We start from the raw sequence: 17,186 nt of genomic DNA on the forward strand, positions 1-17,186 counted from the left end.
CATTCCCATAAAATAATAGTGGGAGACTATACCCACCACTGTCAATATTAGACAGATCAATGAGTCAGAAAATTAACAAGGATATTCAGGACTTGAACTCAGCTGTGGACCAAGGGGACCTAATAGACATCTACAGAACTCTCCACCCCAAATCAACAGAATATACATTCTTCTCAGCACCTCATAGCACTTATTCTAAAATTGACCACATAATTGGAAGTAAAATACTCTTCAGCAAATGCAAAAAATTGGAAATCATAACAAATAGTCTCTCAGAACACAGTGCAATCAAACTAGAACTATGCATTAAGAAACTCACTCAAAACCACACAAATATGTGGAAACCGAACAACCTGCTCCTAAATGACTACTGGTAAATAACAAAATGAAGGCAGAAATAAAGATATTCTTTGAAACCGAAGAGAATGAAGACACAATGTACCAGAATCTCTGGGACACATTTAAAGCAGTGTGTAGAGGGAAATTTAAAGCACTAAATGCTCACAAGAGAAAGCAGGAAATATTGAAAATTGACATCCTAACATCACAATTAAAAGAACTAGAGAAGCAAGAGCAAACAAATGCAAAAGCTAGCAAAAGACAAGCAATAACTAAGATCAGAGCAGAATTGAAGGAGATAGAGACATGAAAAACCCTTCAAAAAATCAATGAATCCAGAAGCTGGGTTTTTGAAAGGATCAACAAAACAGATAGACTGCTAGCCAGACTAATAAAGAAGAAAACAGAGAAGAGTCAGATAGCCACAATAAAAAAATCATATAGGGGATATCTCCACTGGTCACACAGAAATACAAACTACCATCAGATAATACTATAAACAGCTCTCTGCAAATAAACTAGAAAATCTAGAAGAAATGGATAAATTCCTGGACACATACACCCTCCCAAGTCTAAACCAGGAAGAAGTCGAATCCCTGAATAAACCAATAACAAATTCTGAAATTGAGGCAGTAATTAATAGCCTTCCAACCAAAAAAAGCTCAGTACCAGACAGATTCACAGTCAAATTCTACCAGAGGTATAAAGAGGAGCTGGTACCATTCCTTCTGAAACTATTTCAAACAATAGAAAAAGAGGGAATCCTCCCTAACTCATTTTATGAGGCCAGCATCATCCTGACACCAAAACCTGGCAGACACACAACAAAAAAAGAAAATTTCAGGCCAATATCCCTGATGAACAGCAATGCGAAAATCCTCAATAAAATACTGGCAAACCGAATCCAGCAGCACATCAAAAAGCTTACCCACCACGATCAAGTCAGCTTCATATCTGGGATGTAAGTTTGGTTCAGCATACGCAAATCAATAAACGTAATCCATCACATAAACAGAACCAATCACAAAACCACATGATTATCTCGATAGATGTGGAAAAGGCCTTTGACAAAATTCAACAGCCTTCATGCTAAAATCTCTCAATAAACTAGGTATTGATGGAATGTATCTCAAAATAATAAGAGCTATTTATGAAAAACCCACAGCCAATATCATACTGAATGGGCAAAAACTGGAAGCATTCCCTTTGAAAACCGGCACAAGACAAGGATGCCCTCTCTCACCACTCCTATTCAACATAGTGTTGGAAGTTCTGGCCAGGGCAATCAGGCAAGAGAAAGAAATAAAGGGTATTCAATTAGGAAAAGAAGTCAAATTGTCTCTGTTTCCAGATGATATAATTGTATATTTGTAAAACCCCATTGTCTCAGCCCAAAATCTCCTTAAGCTGATAAGCAACTTCAGCAAATTCTCAGGATACAAAATCAATGTGCAAAAATCACAAGCATTCCTATACACCAATAACAGACAAACAGAGAGCCAAATCATGAGTGGATTCCCATTCAGAATTGCTACTAGTAAAATAAAATATCTAGAAATACAACTTACAAGGCATATGATGGAACTCTTCAGGTCAACTACAACTACAAACCACTGCTCAATAAAATAAGAGAGGACACAAAGAAATGGAAAAACACTTCATGTTCACAGATAGGAAGAATCAATATTGTGAAAATGGCCATACTTCTGAAAGTAATTTATAGATTCAATGCTATCCCCATCAAGCTACCACTGACTTTCTTCACAGAATTGGAAAAATCAACTTTAAACTTCAAAAAAGAGCTTGCATAGCCAAGGCAATCCTGGGCAACAAGAACAAAGCTGGAGACATCACACTACCTGACTTCAAACTATACTATAAGGCTACAGTAACCAAACAGCATGGTACTGATAACAAAACTGATATGTAGACCAGTGAAACAGAACAGAGGCAGCAGAAATAACACCACACATCTACAACCATCTGATATTTGACAAACCTTTCACAAACAAGCAATGGGGAAAAGATTTCCTATTTAATAAATGTTGTTGGAAAAATTGGCTAGCCATATGCAGAAAACTGAAACTGGACCCCTTTCTTACACTTTATACAAAAATCAACTCAACATAGATCAAAGACTTAAATGTAAGACCTAGGACCATAAAAATCCTAGAAGAAAACCTGGGCAATACCATTCTGGACATAGCCATGGGCAAAGACTTCATGTCTAAAACACCAAAAGCAATGCCAACAAAAGTCAAAATTGACAAATGGGATCTAATTAAACTAAAGAGCTTCTGCACAGCAAAAGAAACTATCTTCAGAGTGAAAGGCAACCTACAGAATGGGAGAAAATTTTTGCAATCTACTCATCTGACAAAGGGCTAATATCCAGAATCTACAAAAACTTAAATAAATTTACAAGAAAAAAACCAAACAACCACATCAAGAAGTGGGTAAAGGATATGAACAAACAGTTCTCAAAAGAAGACATTTATGCAGCCAACAGACATATGAAAAAATGCTCATCATCACTGGTCATTAGAGAAATGCAAATCAAAACCACAATGAGATACCATCTCATGCCAGTTAGAATGGGGATCATTAAAACATCAGGAAACAACAGATGCTGGAAAGGATGTGGAGAAATAGGAACACTTTTACACTGTTGGTGAAAGTATAAATTAGTTCAACCATTGTGGAAGGCAGTGTGGCGATTCCTCAAGGATCTAAAACTAGAAATACCATTTGACCCAGCAATGCCATTACTAGCTATATACCCAAAGGATTATAAATCATTCTGCTATAAAGACACATGCACATGTATGTTCATTGCGGCACTATCCACAATAGAAAAGACTTGGAACCAACCCAAATGTTCATCAATAATAGACTGGATAGTGTAAATTTGGCACATATACACCATGGAATACTGTGTAGCCATAAAAAATGGTGAGTTCATGTCCTTTGCAGGGACATGTATGAAGCCGGAAACCATCATTCTCAGCAGACTATCACAAGAACAGAAAACCAAACACCACATGTTCTCACTCATAAGTGGGAGTTGAACAATGAGAACACATGGACATAGAGAAGTCAACATCACACACCAGGGCCTGTCAGTGGGTGAGGGGCTAGGGAAGGGATAGCAATAGGAGAAATAACTAATGTAGGTGACGGGTTGATGGATGCAGCAAACAATGGCACGTGTATACCTATGTAACAAAACTGCGCATTCTGCACATGTACCCGAGAACTTAAAGTATAATAATAATAATGATAATAATAATAATAAAGAACATACAGTGGGGAAAAGACAGTCCCTTCCATAAATGGTCCTGGGAAAACTGGATATCCATATGCTGAAGAATAAAACTAGATCCCTGTATCTCACCATATACAAAAATCAAATCAAAATGAATTAAAGACTTACATCTAAGACCTCAAACTATGAAACTGCTTCAAGAAAATATTGTGGAAAATTTCCAGGGAATTGGTTTCTGCAGGCGTTTATTGAGCAATACCCAAGAAGCACAGGCAACCAAAGCAAAAATGGACAAGTGGGATCACATCAAGTTAAAGAGCTTCTTAACAGCAATGGATACAATCAACAATGTGAAAAGACAACTCACAGAATGGGAGAAAATAATGGCAAAGATCCCTGATGATTAGAGAAATGCAAATCAAAACCACAATGAGATATGATCGCACACCAGTCAAAATGACTATTATTAAAAAGTCAAAAAATAACAGATGCTGGTGAGGTTACAGAAAAAAGGAACCCTTATACACTGTTGGTGGGAGTGTAAATTAGTTCAACCATTCAGGAAAGCACTATAGCGATTCTTCAAAGAGCTAAAAACAAAACTATCATTTGACCCAGCAATCCAATTACTGGATATTTACCCAAAGGAATATAAATCATTCTATCTTAAAGACACATGCATGCGTATATTCATTGCAACACTATTCACAACAGCAAAGGCATGAAATCAACCTAAATGCCCATTCATAGTAGACTGGATAAAGAAGTTGCGGTACATATACACCATGGAATGCTATGCAACCATAAAAGGGAACAAGATCATGTCCTTTGCAGGGACATGGATGGAGCTGGAGGCCATCATCCTTAGGAAACTAACACAGCAACAGAAAACCAAATACCACATGTTCTTATTCATAAGTGGGAGCTAAATGATGAAACACATGGAAAAAAAGAGGGGAACAACAGACACTGGGGCTTTCTTGAGGTGAAATGTCGGAAGAGGGAGAGGATCAGAACAAATAACTATTGGGACTAGGCTTAGTACCTGGGTGCCAAAGTAATCTGTACAACAAACCCCTGTGACACGAGTTTACCCATATAACAAACCTGCACGTCTACCCTGAACCTAAAATAAATGTTTTTGTTTTTGATGAGCTGAAGGGAGGGAGAAAATTATAGACTATTTTCTCAAGGGGTTTAGTAGCAGAGGGAAGGACAATGGGTAGTCTGATAAGTGAGGAAGATTCAAGGCTGAGGGAAGATTTTTGTTTTGTTTGTATTTTGAAGCAATATAGGCTTTTATTAATTGTAGGCAGAGAACAAAAACCCAATGAATAGGAAGTAATTGGAGATATAGGGGAGAAAAAGAATAACTAATAGACCACATTTTTTTTTTGTAGGAGATAATGAACATAAGTGGCTGGCTTCATCATAAGGGGGGAGCATCAAAATATTTTAACTCATTTTGCATTCAGTCACATAGAACCTTTCTTCATCACAAAACCATTCAGCAATGGCTATTCCTAGAGCAAACCCTAATCTAGGATCTCATTGCTTTATATCTGAGACACTGTGATGGCCTTGTAATTATGTTCCTTCTCTATAATCTTGTCCAATCAAAATTGTCCCTGCGTGTTGGCCAGTGGAGCTCTCTTCCAAAATCTTTTCTAGAAACAATCCCATATATGGCCCCTTCTTTCTGATCTCTGATTTTAGCTTGGCATCTTAACTTTTCGGTATGGATAAGGATTTGGGTTGTTACTACTCCCTTTAAATCTAGATTCCTTTACAGTTTCCATTATCAGAAGATAACATGTAACTCTTAATTCTGTTGCAACTTTGGCATTTGACACAGTGAAATTTGTTGCTGTAACTGATTTTAAATGATGATGATGACACCTCTTGTTTTCTAACTAGGTGGCAAGGATTGCTGCCAAGGAGACTTTCTCTAAACAACTATTTATTTCAAAAGAAAGATCATTAAGTGTGTAACTCTGTATGCATGTGTGTTCGTGTATCTGTACATGTGTGTGTTATGCCACAGACATAATTTATATTTGGTATATTATCATATGTGGGCTAATTGATAGCTTACAGGGTCCTTGTGTTTTTCAGTCTGTTGTTTCTGCTCTCAGCAAAAATTACTTAGCTGATGAGGATATTTTGACAACTCTGCCTGTGTGTCCAGGAACTGCAATTTGGTATGAATTTTCTGGCTGAAATGATGTAATTTTAAAATATAAAATATTCCAAATTTATAAGGAAATGATGTAGGTAGCCTGATGCAAGCAATAACAAACATTAAGACTTTATATAGTTCCTAATATATAAAATCACAGGGTGGAAACATCATGATTATAGCTTCCTTATTTCATTTGCAAATATTACAAATGTTGTTTACTAAAACTGCATTCCAACAAAAGTTACAAAGAATTATAGTTTCTAGCTTGAACAAACAGTTCAACTGTTTAGGAATGTTTCAGTCAACATTTACAATGTATTTGTACCTTTAAGAATTCACATACTTTCTCAAATTTCTTTGTTTCTTGATGCTTCCAAATATACTATGCCCAAATAATTAGTTTTCAACACAGTGAAAGTGTTTTGTTACTGTTTTTCTTTTGTATTCAGTAGCCCAATAATGGCCTTTATATAATTTAGTGTGATTCCTATCTCTTCATTTATTTCTCAGCTGATTTAATTTTTAAGATTCTGATCACATAAATAAATGCATACAGAATTTTATGAATAACTAATGAAAACCAATCTCTCTCTCTCTCTCTTTTCCTCTCTCTATCTCTCCCTCCCTCCCTCTATCCCCCCACGTGTGTATATATACATGTAGGTAGAGAGATGGATAGATGGATAGATAGATAACACTTACCATTTGCATAGGTGTTTTGTGAACTTTAATATTTAAAAACCTGGAACTCAACTAACACAAGTGCTGAGCTGTAATTGTTTATTAAAGATGCCTTTACCATACAAGAAGCAAAATACCACTCTGCGCTTGCTGACAGAGAAAGCAAAACAATCTGTATTCTCACCAAGTGTTGTGATTTAGCAACTTTCCTCTGCAGAATTGAGGCTGACTTTATAGGATTGATTATATTGACCATTTTATGAGCCTATTGCCAAGCAATTGAACAGTTGATTTGATTTGGTTTTCTTAATAGCCAAAGAACCAGATGGCTTGATTGGAATGATTACTGAAACAACCAATTCAACCAGGAAAACAGTTGGATTAATGATGATGTGTTAACACCATCCAACTTCTCAAAGAGATAGCTAACATAGAAACTTCAAAGCCTGATTTCTCCGATTTAACTAGCATTATGAGTCTTGATGGCCAGCTCAGAATTAGTATTGCAGTGGACAACTTTAATTGGGGGTATTTTTAAGTTTTTCATAATGCAAATCGACATTCTAAAGGGTAGGATATTGAAGGAGCCAGAAAGAGAAACAACAAATTGTTAGTGCTATTGAGAAGCTTTGAAAGCATGCCAAGCTAAAATGATCATGGGCCATGATATGAGAATCTATAATGAATTTATAGCATAAACATTGTGACTCACAAGCTTCTCACATCAGAGCAATTTAAAAAAGGTGTCCTTGCAAATTGATACCTGTGATATTTGTTCTTTTATATCCTAAAGTGAGATTTTACAAAGTATTAGGAAATTTCATGAAAATGAAAAACATTAACAGTTACAAAAGAAAAGGCAATATTACAAAGCAAAAGTTTATATGTATTAAGGCTTAAGTATTCATCTATGACTTTTGGCTCAGTTATTACTGTGATGGCAATGTCTAGACATAGAATGTGAAATCAAGGGTTAGGGTTGGAGCAAATATTATGATGTCTGTTGTTACAGTACCTCTTAATGAGAAAAATGATGGGGGCTCATCATATCCTCAAACTTTATGAGAATCAAATTTCTCTAAAACTTCCTCTCCTTTTAAATTTCCTTTTCTCCTATGATAGTGAATATTTGATAATTTCATTACATTCACTGAGCATTTTCCTTCCTTGTCCATATAAGAAGTGTTACCAAACAAAGGACACAGTATCCCAGATGTTTTCCTGGATTTGAAACAGGACTGCATCTCTTGTCTCTTTATCTGAGAAGAGGAGCAACCCTGTTTTAGGAGCCTTTTACCAAGACTGCAGGGGGTAGTTTGTCAGATTCTTGTTCTTGGAATGTGAGGCCTAGACAAGAAAATATACATTTGAAGCAGATTTTTTCAGAGATATTATCTCAAGGAATGAATTTATCCATTAATTCAACAAATACATATCTACTAAATGCTAGGCATTGTGCTAAGTGCAGTGTATACAGTAGTTAACACTATAGACATGCTCACGGACAGACATTAATAGATTACTCTCAAAATACATTTGTAATGAAAAGTTTTTACATGAGCTATTTCAGAAAGGGTCAGGGTGTTATGAATGAATAATGGAGAGTTGTAGAATGTTTAAATTGGTAACCAGGAAAAGTATCTGAGAGAGTGACATTTAAGCTAAGACCCGAAGGATGAGTAGATGTTAACCAGGTAATAAGTGGTAGGGGGAGAAATGTCTCAGGCAGTATGTGAAAAGGCTTGGAATACAGAGGCTCATGTAGCTCAAGGGCAGAGAGAGAGGGGAGAATAGCTCAAGATAAACCTGGAGAGGCAGGCAGAGGCCAGGGAGGCTGTAACAAAGTGCAACAAACTGAGTGGCTTAAGCAATATAAATCAACGGTCTCATAGTTCTGCAAGCGAAAAAATCAAAATCAAGGTATCAATGGAGTTTGTTCATTTGGAGGGCAGTGAGGGAAGGCTCTCTTGGAGGCCTCTCTCCTTATATTCTACCTATGTCTTTTCATATTGTCTTTCCTCTTTCCATGTGTTTCTGTGTCTACATTTCTTTCTTTCTTTCTTTTTTTTAATAAGGATACCAGTCATATTGCATCAGTGCCTACTCCAATGACCTCACTTTAACTTAATTACCTCCATAAAATCTCTATGTCCAAATATGGTCACATTCTGAAGTTGTGGGATTTAACACTTCAATATACGGATTTTGAGAGGAACACAATTCAACTTATAAAGCTTTAGCAGACATGCTAGACATTTTTTATTATGTCCTGAGTGCCTAGGGCTATCATAGACAGATTTTATTTTTATAAGTGATTGCTCTGCTGTGTAGAGAATCTATTGTAGGGGTTTTTATCAGTTTCCAATTGATGCTATGACAAATTAACATAAATTTAATGGCTTAAAAACCACCTAGTTATCTCATAGTCCTAGAAGTCAGAAGTCTCTAAAATCTAGTTTCAATTGACTAAAATCAAGGCAGATGTCTTCATTCTGGATACTCTAAGAGAGAATGCATTTCTTTGTCTTTTCCAGCTTCTAGACACCACCTACATTTCTTTATTCATGGCTCCTTCCCCCATTTTCAAAGCCAGCAGTAGGGAATCTTCTCTCATCTCTGACATCAGCTCCAGTCATTACATCCTCACTTTCTGATTCTCATCCTCCAGTCTACCTCTCATGTGGACCCTTGTGATTATACTGGAGCAAATTGAATGGTCCAAGATAAATCTCCCCATCTCAAGATTTTTAATTTAATCACACCTGTAAAATCCTTGTTACCATGCGAGGTGACATACATACAGATTCCTGAACATCCTGGTATGTGTCTGGGGGAGCATTATTCTGTCCACCGCAGTAGTCAAGAATGAAAGTAAAAAGCCAGTTACAAAGCTATTGCAATAATCTAAGTGTGAGATGATGGCAACTTAGATTGGGTTGCAATGGAAATGGAAATAAGTAGTCAGACTGGAGAATTAATTAGGAGAAACTGAACAGGACTTGCATATACATGTATATGCAATATATATATGCTATATATATGCTATATATATACACACACACACACTGAACTATAATTGATTTATAATATGCCTCCTGGTTATTGTGAATATCACCTCTATATATGTAGCATGGACTAGGAAATTAAAATACTACATTTTGAACATGTTCCTGTATATTTCTAAAAGTAGACATTTTTGCATCCAAAACATTTTGCTTCTTTGTTTATTTTGGCATAGGTAGAAATTTTATTTTTTACTTTTTGGAAGAGTTGTATAAAATAGTTTGCTCAGATTTTGAAACCTTATGAATAAATCATTTGAAATTATCTACTAAATTTGCTATTTATCTCATTAAGTTTGAATATGAAAGAAAAAAATGCTAACAAATTGGAAAATAAAGTCAATCAGAAAATAAAAACTGGTTGTGTTCAAAGTGCGTCATGTGTGGGTGGCAGTTGAAACACTAAAAAAGTAATTTTCATGGACAGATGACTGAACTTTGGACATGTTTTAAATGGCATTACAAGAAAGGAAACTGGATTTTAGTTGGAGGTCTCCAGAAATTATAATGGAGAAAACTAACAGAGATGGACCAGTTGGGAAGTTCTCTTGACTGATTCCTATGGCCAAAAGCTCTGGAGGAATATTTTGGTGTGAGGAAAAGGAAAACAGAAAGTTATATGGGCATTCTTAGGCTAGGCTATTACCACATAACAGATGTACCCTGAGGCAAATACAATACATTAAAATAAAAACTTATTCATTTTATGAGGTTTGACACATCTCGAGAACATATCTGAGGATCACATTAAATTAAAAATTCCTTTAGAGGAAAGGGACATTAGCAAGATGGTGGAATACGAAATTCTATCACTCATCCCCTGACAAAAACATCAATTTGAACACCCATCCAAGCATAAAAAACCTTTACAAGATACCTTCAATAAATGTAAGAAATTTATATGAGAGAATTCAGCAGATGGGTGGAACATGGAAATAAGAAAAGATACATTGAAGAGGGTAGGAAAGATAGTTTTACATTACCTGTGTCATCCATTGCCTAAGCTTGAGCAATGCAGTGCAGGGAGAGATACCCTTCATGTAGGAGAAGAGTGAGGTGAGCTCCTGACTTTGCTGTAGTGAGTTCCCAGAGCTTCAGGCTCCAGTACTTCCTCAGTGCCAGGCTGGCCCTCTTAGCACCAGGCTCCAGGTCCACAGCGGCAGGCTACCCTCATGGCCACAGGCTCCAGGCTGGCAGGCCCAAGTTCCAGGCTTGCCACAGTACCAAGTTGGTTCCCATGAACCCAGGCTTCAGGCTGGCCTCCATGGACCCAGGACTCAGGTCTTCCCCTATAGACTCAGACTCTAGGCCTGCTACAGCACCAGGCTAGACCTGTGGACCCAAGTTTTAGGCCTCCTTTCTGGAGTCTGGTGCCCGGCCCATTTCAGTAGACCCTGGCATGAGGATGTATCCTATGGACTTATGATCAGGACTATCCCTGTGGACCCAATCATCAGGACAACTTCAATGAGCCCTACTGTCAGGCTGGCCACCATGAACCCAAGATCTAGGCCTGCTCCAGGGGACATAGGCTCCAGGTCCACCCCTGTGGATGCAGGCACCAGGCCTGGCCACCTGCTAACCAGGGAACTAGGTCCGCTAGCCTTAGGACACCAGCAGCAAGCTTGCCCATGGACTACACCAGCTGGCCTACCCAGAATCTTTGTACAGGCTGACTTTAAAGGGCTTTATTTGCTAAAGCCAGTCTGTAAAGACTATAAGAGGTGCTTACTCTTTCAAATGTGCAGACACCAACACAAGGCCCCAAGAATTACAAATAATCAGGGAAACACAACATTATCAAAGCAACAAAATAAAGCATCAGTCACAGATTTGAATGAAATGGAGATCTACAGTCTACTTGACAAAGAATTCAAAATAATCATCTTAAATAGCTCAGTGAGCCACAAGAGAGCACAGAGAGCCAACCAGACTAAATCAGAAAATGAACATGTGAGCAAAATAAAAAAGTTCAACAGGGATATAGAAAGTATTAAAAAAGTCAAACAGAAATTCCACAACTGAAGAATAAAATGACTGCACTGAAGAATGTCATACAGACATTCAGCAACAGACTTGATGAAGCAAAAGAAAGAATCAGCAAGCTTGAAGACAGGTTATTTGAAATTACTTAATGAGGAACAAAACAGAAAAAAAAGAATTAAAAATAATGACAAAAGCCTATGAGACTTATGCAATATCATCAAGCAAATCAATGTAAACATTATGGAAATCCAAGAAGGAGAAGAGAAAGAGAAAAAAAAGAGACCAAAAAAAGTAGAGATAATGAAAAAAAAAACTTTCAAAATATGGAGAAGAGAATGAACACCAAGATCCACGAAGTCTAAATACTCCAGACAGATTAAACATAAAGATCTCATCACTGATACACAATATAATCAAATTCTCAAAATTCAGTGATTAAAAAGAGAATTTTGAAAGCAGCTAAAGAAAAAAAAATGACTCGTCTCATCACATATATAGAAACTCTCATAAAACAATCAGTTGATTTCTCAGAACAAGCCTTGTAGGCCAGGAGAGAGTGGAATGACATATTCAAAGTGCTGAAATGAAAATACTGGGTGGGTAGAGAAAGATGGCAGAGTAGAAGGCTCCACTGGTCATACCCCAACCCTGCACAAAAAATTATTTACACACACACACACACACACACACACAAACAACAACAAAACACCTTCATAAGAACCAAAAGTGAAGTGAGCTCTCATAGTACCTGGATTTAACTTCATATTGCTGAAAGAGGCACTAAAGCGGTAAGAATCTTGAATGGCAGGTAGTGCGGGTGCAGTGTGGAGAGCATTTTTGTGCCATGGGAAGAAAGGAAAACAGCAACTTAAGGCACTAAACTCAGTGCTGACCTTGTTATAGCAGAAAGCAAAACTGAACCAAACTCAGCTGATGCCCGCCCATGCAGGGAGTGTTTAAACTAGCTCTAGCCAGAGGGGAATCATTGATCTTAGCAGACAACTTGAGTTCCTACAAGCCTTCCCACCTCAGGCTAAAGTGTTCTGGGGCACCAAATAAACTTGAAAGGCAGTTTAGGCCACAAAGACTGCAACACTTAGGTGAGTCCTAGAGCTGAACTAGGCCCAGAGACAGTGCACTGGAGGGGCACATGACCTCCTGAGACACCAGCAGAAGTGGCAAAGGGAGTGCTGGCATCACCCTTCCCCTAACCTACTTAAGGAAAGCAGATGGAAAAGTGGAGAGGACTTTGTCTTGCATCTTGGATACCAGCTCACCCAGAGCAGGACAGGGTCATGGTTGTGAGACCCCCTTTCCAGGCCCTAGCTCCTGGACATCTCTAGAAACATACTGGACTAGAAGAGAACATGCTGCCATGAGGGTAAGAACTCAGTCTTGGCAGGATGCATCACTTATTAATGGAAGAACCCTTGCGTCTTAAATAACCAGCAATAATACCACAGTACTACATTGGGCCTTGGGTGAGACTCAGACTTGCTGGCTTCTGGTGATTCTTAGCACATTCCCAGTTGTGGTGATGATGAAACAAGACTCCTGCTTGAGAAAGTGGGTGGAAAAGTAAAAGTGACTATGTCTTGCACCTCAGGTATCAGTTCAGCCACAGGAGTTAGAACACCAAGCAGGCTCTTGGGGTCCCCAATTCCAGGAGTTGGCCCTTGGATAACATTTCTTGACTTGCCCTGTGCCAGAGGAGGGCCCATTCTCCTGGAAGGTGAAGCCCAGGTGAGGCAGCATTCACCACAACCTGACTGAAGAACCCTTGGGCCCTGAGGGAACATCAGTGGAAGTCTGGCAATATTCTCTGTGGGCCTGAGTTGGCGGTGGTCATGGAGTGAAACTCTTCTTCTGTCTTTGGAAAGGGGAGACAAAAATGAGACGGACTATGTCTTGCGGTTTGAGTGCCAGCTCAGTCACATTAAATTTCTCTGCATACAAAGACTTTCCTCCTCTCATACATTCTGTTATTGAGGTAACAATTTACATCTGTTATATTGTGTGTCCATTAATAAATTATTGTGGCTATAGTTATTTTTAGTAATTTGACATTTATAGTAGAGCCAAAAGTGATTCGTGTACCACCATTACATTATTAATATATTCTGATTTTTTTTGTCAGTACATAGTAGATATATATATTTATGGGTTAAATGAGATATTTTGATACAGGCATGCGCTGTAACATAATCACATCATGGAAAATGGGGTGTCCATATCTTCAAGCATTTATCTTTGTGTTATAAACAATCCAATTATACTCTTTTAGTTCTTATAAAATGTACAATTAAATTACTATTGACTACAGTCATGCTCTTGTACTATAATATGCTAAGACTTACTCATTTTCTCTAATTGTTTTTGTATCCATGAACCATACCCAAATCCCCATGAGCCCCTCACCACCCTTCTCAGCCTCTATTCACCATAATTCTACTGTCTATCTCTACCGGTTCAAAAGTTTTGATTTCTACATCATACAAATAAGAGCCAGTATGAAATTTGCCTTTCCATGTTGACTTAACCAAAGATATTAAAGATCTTTATAATAAAAAAATACAATACTGATGAAATAAATTGAAGAGAACATCAAAAAATGGAAAGATAAGCCATGTTCATGGATTGGAAGAACCAGGAGTGTTAAATGTCCACACTACCCAAAGCAACCCACCTGTTCAAGGCAATGCCTATAAAAATACCATTGACACTCCACAAAATTTGAAAAGAGTATCCTAAAATTTATATGAAACCTCAAAAGATACAGAACAGCCAAAAATATCCTAAACAAAAAGTACAAAACTAAAGAAATCATATTACCTGACTTCAAATTATGCTACAGAGCTACAGTAACCAAAACAGTATGGTACCAGCATAAAGACAGACACGTAGACTAATGGAACAAAATAGAGAACCCAGAAACAAATCCACACATCTACAGTGAACTCATTTTTGACAACAGTACCAAGAACATACACTGGAGAAAGAACAGTCTCTTCAATAAATGGTGCTGAAAAATCTGGATATCCATATGCAAAAGAATGAAACTATACCCCTCTCTCTCATCATATACAAAAATCAAATCAAATTGCACTAAAGATGTAAATGTAAGTCCTCAAACTATGAAACTACTATAAGAAAGCATTGGGGAAACTCTCCAGGACATTGGACTGGGCAAAGATGTCTTGCCTGTGCAAATGGGATCACATTAAGTTAAAAAGCTTCTGCTCAGCAAAGGGAACAATCCACAAAGTAAAGAGACAACCCACAGAATGTGAGAAAATATTCGCAAACTACCCATCTGACGTGGACTTAATAACCAGAATATATAAGGTGCTCAAATCTATAGGAAAATAGATAATCTGCACTCGATGTTTCTTTTTTTTTTTTCATCTTTGTTCACAATAGCCAAGAGTTGGAAGCAACCTAAGTGTGTGTCCATCAACCGATGAATGGATAAAAAAAGTGGTACTTATACAGATTGGAGTACTATTTAGTCATAAAAAGAATGAGATTCCATCATTTTCACAAATAGGGAAAGAACAATAGGTCATTATATTAAGTGAAATAACCCAAGAATGGAAAGACAGATTACATACTCACTCTTATTGGTAGGATCTAGAAATCAAAACAATTGAACCCATAGAGATAGACAGTAGAAGTATGGTGAATAGAGCCTGAGAAGGTGGTGGGGGTGCTCATGGGGATTTGTGGATGGTTCGTGAATACAAAAAACTGTTAGAGAAAATGAATAAGACTTAGCATATTATAGTACAAAAGCATGACTATAGTCAATAGTAATTTAATTGTACATTTTACAAGAACTAAAAAAGTATAATTGGATTGTTTATAACATGAAGACAAATGCTTGAGGATATGGACACCCCATATTCCATGATGTGATTATGTTACACTGCATGCCTGTATCAAAATATCTCATTTAACCCATAAATATATACACCTACTATGTACTGACAAAAAATTTCAGAAAAAGCTAATAATTCATGGTGCACAAATCACTTTTGGCTCTACTATAAATGTCAAATTAGCAAAAATAATTACTAAAAATAACTATAGTCACAACAATTTATTAATGGACACACAAGATAACAGATGTAAATTGTTACCTTAATAAGAGAATGTATGAGAGGAGGAGAGTCTTTGTGTGCAGAGAAATTTAATTTGTCATCAGCTTAAAATATACTCTTGTATCTACAAGATGTTTTGTAAAAGCTTTGTGGTAACTGCAAATAAAAAATCTGTAGTAGACGTACAAAAGATAAAGAGAAAGTAATCAAAGAATGCTTGTAAGAGAGATAAACAAAACAAATTCTCGCTCTCATACTCAAGACAATTCAGAATATTTATGGTCACCAGGATGTGTGGGGCTTTCTACAAGTACTAAGCAGTTCTTTATCAGACTCCAACTGGGTGTCCCACAATTTAACTCTAATCTGAAACAATATAAGTTATTTAAGATCCATTCTAAGTTAAGGGCTAAGTTATATAATACTGCCCCCACTTCCAATGCCAATTGCAAGCCCCATGCTGTGACCTAAATCACTAGCTATAGACTGATGTTCTCACAACCCCCTTCTCAAGTTTAAAAATTAGCAAAGTTGGCTCACAGGACTCAAGGTTATACTTTCATTAATTATAGTTACCCATTTATTTTAAAGGTTATTACAAAAAATATAGATAAGCATTCAGATGAAAGAGACACATAGGACAAGGTATATGAGAAGAGATTTGGAGCTTTCATGCTATCTCCAGGTACACCATCCCCAGGCATGTCCTTGTGTTCAGCAATTGGAAGTTCTTTAAAACCTGTTATTTTGTTTTTTTATGGAGGCTTCATTACATACGTAAGATTGATTAAATCATTGGTCAACTCAACTTTCAGCCCTTCTTTTCTCTACAGATATTGGGAATGGGACTGACAGTTCTACCACTATAATTACACAGTTTGTTCCTCTGGCAACCAGGTCCAACCTGAAGCTATCTAGAAGCCTTCATCCATCAGTCATCTCGTTAGTCTACTAAAAGACATTTATCTTATTGGAGATTCAAGAGTTTTAGGAGCTGTATGCCAACAAATGGGGACAAAGACTACATATATATTTCTTATTACAAATCACAGTATAACAGTGCCACTGCAAAAAAAAAGTCACAAAGGAAGACAGGAAGAGGGGATTAAAGGAGCATAGGAACTACAAAGTTCAGAAAACAATTAAGAAAATGGCAATAGTAAATATTTACCTGTTAATAATAAGTTTAAGTGTTAATGGTTCAAATTCTTCATTCAGAAGATACAGAGTGGCTGAATGAATTAAAAAAAAAAATCCAACAGCATTTTGCCTAGAAGAGACTCATTTTAGCTTAAAGAAAACATGTAGGCTGATAGTAAAGGATTGGAAAAAAGTATTTTGTACTAATAGAATTCAAAATAGAGAAGGGGTAGCTATACTTGTATCAGACAAAGTATACTTTAAGTCAAAAACGGTCACAAAGAGATCAAGAAGGTTATTATACAATGATAAAGTGATCAATTCGTCAACAGAATATAACAATTACAAATATGTATGCACCAAATATTGGAGCACCTAAAAAAATATATAAACACATATATATATTTGTATATAAATATAAAAGTAAATAT

Source organism: Colobus angolensis, unplaced genomic scaffold (genome assembly GCF_000951035.1).
Source record: "Colobus angolensis palliatus isolate OR3802 unplaced genomic scaffold, Cang.pa_1.0 Scaffold430, whole genome shotgun sequence".
NCBI classification, from domain to species: domain Eukaryota; kingdom Metazoa; phylum Chordata; class Mammalia; order Primates; family Cercopithecidae; genus Colobus; species Colobus angolensis.